The following is an 8,012-nucleotide window of genomic DNA, read 5'->3' as shown; positions in this document are numbered from 1 at the left end:
TGATTAAACACACTTACACCAGGTAGAATAAATAATGTATGAAACAATATATTCATGATAAGACAGATGTATAAATTTGTATGAAGCATCCAAGAAGTGATAAAGGAGAGATTTCAGCATTTACTTTGGGTTTTGGGAGCACAGGTGATGTAAAAATTATGAAAATACTTCCAAAAGGGTTAGCCGATTTTTAAAAAACAGAGTTGTAAAGCTGGCATTTGGAACAGGCAAAAACCGTACAATTATCAAGAATTTATACGGTTTTTGCCTGCGTCAGGTGTCTATTCTGCAACTCTAATTGAAATTTTGTGTTTAATTGCTTATTTTGGTGAAAAATTGCAAAATTTATGAACTTAAAGTTTCAAACTTCATAGCAATTCAACTCAAAATTGCAATATATTCATAGCTACCCCATGCACCTCCGACAAAGCTCTTCACAAGGGAATCAGCCAAACTTTCCTATCATTATAATTTTATCGTCATTCTTCTTTTGTAGTCTTATTAAAATTAATGGAAATAAATTTGTGAAACGAAAGAATAAAAAAACAAAAAATTTTTATACACAAGAAAAACTGAAAATTTATTTCGCATAGCGGAATTAAAATCTGATAAAAAAAAACTCGAGAAACTTAATAAAAATTCAAAAATGTGAAGGAGATACTGTAAATATCTTGTAATATTAATTGCAGTTTTTCTATTTGTTTTATTTCAGCTGGGGAAACATCAATTTGATTCATAGATTAAATGCACTTTTATGGACTTTCCTTCCAATATGAAAGATTAATGGATCTATATGTACAAAGTTTTTTTAAAAGTATTAATGGATTCATATTCATTCGACATGAATAAAAAAAGTTTAATGGATATAATCGTTCGATTTTGGTTGCAGACAGTATCCATGACTGAATGGAAAGATTGATTCTCATGGCAATAATTGATACGAAAAGTTCAATAATCTCAAAGGATGATTTCTTTCAGGAAATTGGATGAACTGTGAGAGTATCAATTGGTTTTAATGCTGAGTGTCTGTAATTATTATTGGGGATGTTATGTTGAATTGTTGTTCTGTTGGGCCCCCTCTGAGCCCTCCACCCCAATATGACCCAAAAAAGCGATTCCAGGGGTGGAATTTAACTCCCAATTTGAATACACCCCTCACTCCACCCCAACCAAATTTCATTCAATTTCCATCCCATAAATCCATAAAATTTTACATCCTAACCTCAAAATTGACATCTCACCTGTTCCAGTAAGCCATCAACAATCTAACACACATATCTAAACCCATTCACATAACTCTTAAAACTTATAACGACTCATCAAAATTGAGTGTGGACATAAACTTCACATTAACATGATAGTTTTGTTCATTTTAATGGCTCTATGTTTGCTTCTTATCTAAATTATTACGATTATGAGCTTTTATCACAACACACCAACAAAAGCTTTTTTTTACAAAAGAAAAATAAGGAAAAGCTCGTTTCCGAATAAATATTATGTGTCAGTTGTGGGCAACCTTTTATTGGTGAGCACACCTTGTTGGTAAGCTTCAATCACAAACCATTCAGTTCGTGATATTTTCAAAATTGTGTGACGTGGCACACTTGTTGTCCACCACTGCATTAGTGTGTTGCAACATACCACATTTGTGTGTCGAGTCAGACAGGTTTCCCACGACTGCACTAGTATGCCAAATCACACATGTTGCTCTCCATTACACTAGTGTGTCACATCACACAGGTTGCCCACCACTGCACTATTATGCCGCGATTCACATTGTGCCCAACACTGTAGTAGTGTACCAAGCCACTCAGGTCATCCACCACTGCACTAATGTGCCACATCACACAAGTTCCTCACCACTGTTGTATCTCGTACACATAAAAAGCATCTAAATATACTCAAGTACTTAATGTGATCACCTTAATCCTTTCAAATAACGTGAACATTATTAGCTTTCTCTCAATAATGCAGAGGAGTGAATGGATTTAATGGATCACAAATGTCTTTTACGTAAATGACAACCATTGAAGGAATAAAATTCTATTTGCGTAGACATGATGTTCTTGTCCTTTTTTGCTGTCGTGGGTCAAAGGACCCAAAAAATATACTTTATTTACCTAAGAGATTTGAAATTGGCACCACGAGGAAGTTTTTGTTTCCACAACAAAAACAGCAAAACCGCATGAATTTTAATATTGAGTTATGTCCTTTGTAATATTTTCCATATTTTCCCATTTCCTCTATTTTTAAGGTTGGCAGACAACTTGTAAAAAAAAAGAGAATTATTTTGGCCTTTTTTGTTTGGGGGTGAAGCAAGCAGAGGGAGGAGGAAGGGCATCAAAGTTGCCATTTATAAGCATTTTCCTAACAGCTCTCGCTGTAATAAAAGGAAATTATTCCAAACAAAGATAAAGTAAGAAGGAAAAAAAGGATATGAAAATGAAAATTCACATCACGTCCAATCAATAATTCGCCTATACATTTTTTATGCTCTTCTTTTGAGATTTTTTTTGTGCTCTTCTTTCTATTGCACCTTTAAATCTCTCGATGACTTCCCCCTTTTTCGAATGTGCTTGATCGTCATTAATTCAAAATTTCTCCTGTACGATTTTTATTTAAAGAGGCATGCATGATATGTCATCGTATATTCTAAGTATTCATTTTTTATGCTATAGACATATATACACAAAAAAATGGCAGGTAAATTTATGACAGATAATATTCGTGCAATGCATGGCTATAAAATTCCCTTATATTTTTTTTGTTCTCTATACTCTTTTATTTCGATAAAATTATAATTCATTTACGATTTGGTGACAAATTGTTGGGAAATACATGAGCTAAGCTAATTTTCAGACAGTTTAGATTACTTTCGGACAATTTGGATCACCTTGATCAAGTTTCGGTCTATTTTCGATCAGCTAAGCTAATTTTCGGCCAGTTTGAATCATTTTATTTCAGTTTGGATCATTTTTCGACTAGTTAAACATTTTTTCGGACAGTTTAAATTATTTTCGGACAATTAGGAAAATTTTTCGACAGTTTGAATCTCTTTGGTCAAGTTTCAGTCATTTTTGATTAGCTGAGCTGATTTTCGGACAATTTAGATTACTTTCGACCAGTTTAGATCATTTTCGGCCAATTTGGATCACTTCGGTCCAATTTTTGATCAAATAAGCAAATTTTCGGCCGGTTTGGATTATTTTTGCTAGTCTCGCTCACTTCAGTTAGGCTTCGGGCATTTTCGATCAATTGAGCTAATTTTCGGACAATTTCAATTAATTTTCGACCAGTTTGGATAATTTTCGGACAGTTATTTCAGTTTGGACCAGTTTCGACAATTTGTAATCAGCTAAGATAATTTTCGGATGTTTTAAATTACTGTCGACCAACTAGGATCATTCGGCCAGTTTGGATCATTTCAGTTTAGTTTTAACCATTTCTGACCAAGTTTAGGTCAATTTAGATTACTTTCGACCAGTTTCGGTCACTTTAGTCCAGTTTTATCCATTTTCAATCAGTTAAGCGTATTTTTGGACAATTAAGATTGCTTGTGACTAATTTTTATCTTTTTCGGCCAGTTTGCATCACTTTCGACTAGTTAAGATTACTAAGGTACTCGAACTCTCATCTCCAACACCTTGTCCACCAACTGTACTAACCAACATTACTTTTATTCAGACTATAGTTTGAATAAAATAATAGAAAAGAATTTTTTCAAAAAATATTATACGACCATTTTATGCTAAATTTCCGTCGCTACAGACACATAAAGCTATGAAAATATCAAAAAACTATTTTCATTTCCTATCCATGATAGCAATAAGCATTTTCACGACGTGTTATTATGTTGTACCACAAAAAGATATCATAAAGGTTGTTGCATTTCTATATTAAATTTTTATTTTCATTAGATATTGTAGTTCCGATGTGCATTCTTTATGATTACTTTCCACTGTTTTGTCTTCTCCATCCAAATATTATCCAGCAATTTGAGATTCAGCATGCGACAGTACAAAAGTGTATGAAAAATGTTAAATTCACGATTCCACTCAATGTGGCACAAGAAGTATATGAATCAGAGTGAGGATAATGTTGCGACAACAAAAGAAAGCACTTGAAAGCATCCACGTACAAAATGATGACAAGCTAGGCGAAAGCAAGTCACACATGCATAAGAATAAAAAGGAAAACAAAAACATAACACAAAATCCACTTCGCGCATATGTGCTGATGCTATTTTTAATATTGCCAAAAAATATTCCATACCTAATGCAAGAAACGACGGGTTAAGGAACAGAAAAAAAATATGTAAATAGGAATATAGCACACATTAGATTGTTGCCGGAAAAACCAACGTGTCATCATAAAATAAAATAACACCAAACAAGGTACGAATGGAAATACTGTCGTACTGTACCCTTTAATGTTTTTGAATAAAACATTTATTGCATGCCATCGTATGATATATAGTCATGAGAACAAGTATGTGGAATTGGATAGAAAATGCAACTAAATGCTTTGTTTATTTCCAGTTTTTGGTATTGGGAGAAAAGTTTTTCCTTCCTTCTTTTATGCTGAAAATGCAATAAACCTCAATTACCAATTAGTACAATTAGAGCAAATTTGTGTATTCAATTCTCAAATTCTTTTAGGAATGGCAAAATTAGAATTGTCTGTTTGTGTGAAGTTTCAAGGGGAAATTGTCTGTTTTGATGAAATAATTTTACAATTTAAGCCAATTTAAGCTTCATAATTGAGTCTATTGTAAAATTCGAAAGCTGATTCAAGTGCATACTTTGGTAGAACAAGTTAAAATTTAAAGGAATTGAAGGTATTTTTGAACAGCACATAGTATTTGCTAGGGCAAGGAGCGTAGGATTGAGCCATGAAAGAGCAAAGGATTGGGTCAGGGCCTAAGTATTTGAGGATGGGTTTTCAAGCCTCCAAAAGTCAGTCAGCTCTGGTTACGTCCCTAACTAGGGCACCAGTAAGTCACCGTTTAAGCAGTAAGACGCGAAATTGTCCTGAAGGTACCGTAACGACTGATTTTGACTCACATTTATAGTAAAAAATACGATTCGTCGCATTGTGCTGCTCGGGATTGTTGCAGAAGTAATGAATTTCCAGAACTTATTAGGTATACTCATAAACATGCTCTCAAAAGTATGCATTGCCTGTTAGAGTTCAAAACAGTTGAAATACAGACTGCCTTTAAGACAGTTTTTCCCAAACTTAGGAGAGAACCATGTCGGGGAGCAAATTTTGAGCAACCCTGCTTTAGGATATACCCTCTAGAATTGTGTACATTCTAGAGTATACTGAACAGCCGGTCCGTAATACCCTTGGCACTTAAAATTTTTTTTCTATTTGTCATCCAAATGTAGGAAGACAGCTCAATACCCAAGACTATTCTAAAGCAAATTTAAGTCCACAAGATCTTGAAAGAACCGTTTATTCATTACATGAAATCGTTGACCACCTCCTCCTTTCTACCTTTCTTTCTGACCACCCATTTCCTCCCCTAACGATTCCCGACGCCGAGACCAATACCAAGACTACCAGAAAATATGTCGTGACCGTGACTTCGGGAAACTCTACCTCCCTCACATCTCTTAATTGCGTTACCCAATAAGTAAACACCTGGAAGGAAGCTGTCGATAGAAACAGCATTGCATTTGGCATTAGCAATTGGCAGGCGGAAGCCGGCGATAGAACCAGTTATAGGCGACATCTGAGGGAGGCCATGGATCACAGTTAAATTGTACTTCCAGCGAAGAAGAAGAAGAATAAGCAAACAGCTCCTAAATTTACATAATTTAAATTATTTCCAACGACATTCTGACTGAATAAAGACTAAACTTTAATAATGACAGTTAAGACTGAGTCATGACGTTAATGTGCAATGAATGGAAGACATCAACAACATTTTCCTTTAAAATAATAATAATTTATATTCAAACTAAGAAGCTTTCGCTCACTTTAAATTACTGAACAACTCAACTCTTGGCAATGAAGCCTCTTAAAAGTCTTACAGAAGCACTAAAATGCACAAAGTTTTTTTTTCCGTACCTTTTATTTGTTCTGAATATTTCATCGTATGCTTTTATTATCTGAATATTTAATAATTTTGCATTAGTTCCTGTTTTTTGTTTCGTACCTAATTCTCATGAGATTTCACATCCAGACAAAAACTATTCGCGACTGGAAGCATGAAAGAATTTTTGTATGCATGAGGCATGTTAACATACTGTCATGCATAGTTCATGACATACAGGTATCAAACTTTATGGAAATATCTTACTTTTTCAGCATAATGTTAAGGAAGCAAAATTTTGTTAATTAATATTTTAATACTGTTGTGTACGGAAATTTCTGATTCCAGACATCCTTGAAGTCAATGATGTACTAATTATATTTTATATAGCATTTTAATTTTGAGGTTAACTATGCAAAAGACTCATTAAAATACTGCATTTAAGTGATTTAAATTACAAAGTTTGCCGTTACCGCTGTAAAAAGCTTATGAAGCATATGTAAACAAAGTAATACAAAATATCTCGAAGGTAGGAAGGGTCATGACCCCACGGATTTACTCCTGGCTATAAAATTGCTTCCTAAATTCTGTTATTAGAATTTATGGAAATTAGCACTGGGCAATAAAAATAACATCTAACAACTTAACTATAAAATATTCAATAATACAACGCAATTCGGAGTAGCTTTTATCCGATTATACCTTTCATTCCTTTCATTCATTCCTTAATCTCCATATATTCCCAAATATTCTCAAGTGAAATATAGACAACACTCTACATTTACGTAATGATTCGGGAGATCTGCCTTTGGCGAGATTGGAACCTACGTCGTAACAGAAGAAAGGGCTTCAGATTTTTGGTCTGCTTCCTAACCACTTGATCACAAATTGAACAGATTGAGTCATAGATTTTCCAGTCGGGTTCACAATCACTTGACTACAAATTATTGGGAATTAGATCCACATCCTTACAGAAGAGAGAGGGGACAGATTCTCGGTTTGCTTCCTAACAATTTGGTCAAAATTTAGTGGGAATCATACCTAAGTCCTCACAGAACAGAGGGGAATTTTAGATTTCCGGCCTGTTTCCTACTAACTTGGCCAAAAATTGATGAGAATCGAACACACGCCTTCACAGATTTCTGACCTTTTCCCACTTCGATTCAAATTGGCGGATATCGAACCAAGAGCTTCAAAGACGAGCTTTATAGACTTGCAATCTCCTTCCTAATCCTTTTGCTATAAACTGGTAGGACCCGAACCCACATCCTCACAGGATGAAAGAATAACAGATAACCTGTCTACTTTCTTACCACTTAGACTTAAATTGAGTGGGAATCAAACCCACGTCCTCACAGAAAATAGAGTTTAAGATTTCCGATCTGCTACCTAACCACTCAACCACACAGCCCTTCATCTTGAACTAGCAGATTCTTCTTCATATGACTCAATACCCAAAATTCCATTTTACTCAGACAACGTACCAAACACTTAATAAGATATTGAAGAGAACATCCAAAAGAATCCAAAAAAAAATTCTTTAAGATCACTTTAAACATCACAAGAACCCTGAGCACTTAATAATTTAAAGTAAACTATTCAAATCACCGTCCAAAATCCCTTGAAGACATTAACATAATAACGAAAATGAAGATTTTTTTATTATTCACACGAATACTTCATAAAGATGTTCTGTAATGCCCATCGGTTCCTTTTCATTTTCTATTCAGTCATTCATATCAACTGTGAGAGAATAAAAAGCATTTTTGTGCCTCCTTTTTTTATTTTCTTGATAAATATTTGAGTTGTGGATGGAAAAAAAAGACAGAAAAAGTTTTCAATCGATTAACTTTGAAAATCATCTATGCATGCCTTATTGTGAATACATAAAAAATGATAAATATTTCTTCTTTTTTTGTTATGCTGATCCCGAGAACTTCTTTTCTTTTTAGCATAAATAGCGGATAAGAAG

This window comes from Chironomus tepperi, unplaced genomic scaffold, assembly GCF_022539635.2.
Source record: "Chironomus tepperi strain 1889 unplaced genomic scaffold, CSIRO-AGI_Ctep_v1 contig_298, whole genome shotgun sequence".
Classification (NCBI taxonomy): Eukaryota; Metazoa; Arthropoda; class Insecta; order Diptera; family Chironomidae; genus Chironomus; species Chironomus tepperi.
The sequence above is the reverse complement of the archived record's forward strand: the minus strand, read 5'-3'. Positions refer to the sequence as shown.